At 56.9% G+C, this 1,797-nt stretch overlaps 1 pseudogene; it reads left to right on the top strand.

Annotated features, from left to right (window-relative positions):
• The first annotated feature begins 302 nt into the window (after positions 1–302).
• LOC108297808 overlaps positions 303–1,797 on the top strand; it is a 10,285-nt pseudogene continuing 8,790 nt past the window's right edge.

Here is a 1,797-nt window from a genome sequence, read left to right as displayed (position 1 = left end):
AAACTCCGTCTCAAAAAAAAAAAAAAAAAAAGATGGACTGAAAGCAATGGTATGGGAAGCAGGTACGGACTGGGCTCCGTTCGGGTCCCGCTCCGCTGGGCCCAGCCCTGCAGAGGCTGACGACCCCAGTTCAAACCAGGTCCCGCTCCACGCCCCGCCCGTTTCGGGCCGAGCCCCGCCCTTTTCCCCCCATCCCTGCTCCGCCCCTGCTCCACCCCAGCCCCACTTCCTCCTCAGGCTGCCCCGCCCCTCCAGCAGCAGGCACGCAGTTTCCTGCAGACCCGGAAGTGAATAGCCCGGAGCGGCGGTTGCACCTGCAGTTACTTTCCCTCTTTCTTGTTTAAACCTTCCCTTCTCAGTCCGTCGTCCTGCACACCCCAAGTTTAGGGGTTGCTGCAAACGTTAAAATCCCCGCACCCGCGCGTGCTTCCAGCGGTAAGTCCCAAGGTCGCCGCAAGAGCTCAGAACCTGACCCCTTGCTGCCGGGTCGTGGAGGGGGGAGGGAGGTCCGTGTTTGCTTCCGGTTAAAACTTTCCGAGGTCGTCTCTGCTCTTTACTGTCTTTGGGCGCCATAGCCGCCGCTCGCTGCGTTTTGTTTTTTGGTTTTTGGTTTTTTCCTGCTTAAAACACCTCACCGACCTCCTTGCCTGCCCCACGCCGTTTAAAGTCTTGGCAGAGGGATTTGTGAGGTGGATTCAAACGCTTAGCGCCTGTCTCTCCCTCAAGCCTCGCCCCTCGACCCTCAGGGTACAGCACCGGATGCGCCGTTCCTGGCGCAGCCCTGGGACGGCGGATTCGTTCCGTGGGTTTCCGCCGCGCTCACCTCCCTCCTGAGTCCTCACTCCTCCCCTCCAATCCTCAGGCCCCTCCCGGCCTCCCCAGGCACGGCTTCCGAGAGACCTCTGATCCCTGTGTGGGAGGCGACCTGCCCTCGTGGCACCCAGTCCTAAATTCCATGCCAGTGAAAAGTGTGCTATCCTGCATAGCTGACCTCTTACTCCATCCGTGTGAATGGGATGAGGGAACGACGGTGATTTGGAGAAAGAGAGGGAGGGAGACCGAGGGAGCAAAGGAAAAACAGGGAGAGAGAAAAGATCAATGTCCACAGAGAGGCTGCAAAACAGAAGATGTGGGAGGCTCCTGCAAAGAGGCAGGAAGAGCAAAGAGCTAGGGAAAGTAGTGGGGTAGGGGCGAGGAAAGAAAATTGAGAAGTCTATGAATAGACAAGGTAGGACCTCCAGAGAGATGAAGGGAACCAAGATGGGGAGAGGAGCCCTTGGTTAGCAGAGTTGGAGATAGCATGGGAGAGAGATAAAAGAGTTGGAGGAGCTGGGTGCAGGGACAGAAAGAAGGGGGCAGGGGTGACAGAGCAGAGGGAGAAACAAAGGGAGCAAGCTTCGTGACCTGGGAGTGCCATAGGATGGGGCAGAAGGGATGCCACAGGGAAAGACAGAATGTAGCAGAAGGAGGTGAAGAAATATGTGGAGATGAGGGACAATAAAAAAGATTCGGGTGACGCCGGGCGCAGTGGCTCACGCCTGTAATCCCAGCACTTTGGGAGGCGGAGGTGGGTGGATCACCTGAGGTCGGGAGTTCGAGACCAGCCTGACCAACATGGAGAAACCCCGACTCTACTAAAAATACAAAATTAGCCCAGCATGGTGGTGCATGCCTGTAATCCCAGCTACTAGGGAGGCTGAGGCAGGAGAATCGTTTGAACCCGGGAGGCAGTGGTTGCAGTGAGCCAAGATTGTGCCATTGCACTCTAGCCTGGACAACAAGAGCGAAACTCCGTCT

Source organism: Cebus imitator, unplaced genomic scaffold, assembly GCF_001604975.1.
Source record: "Cebus imitator isolate Cc_AM_T3 unplaced genomic scaffold, Cebus_imitator-1.0 Scaffold846, whole genome shotgun sequence".
NCBI lineage: Eukaryota > Metazoa > Chordata > Mammalia > Primates > Cebidae > Cebus > Cebus imitator.
The sequence above is the reverse complement of the archived record's forward strand: the minus strand, read 5'-3'. Positions and strand labels throughout refer to the sequence as shown.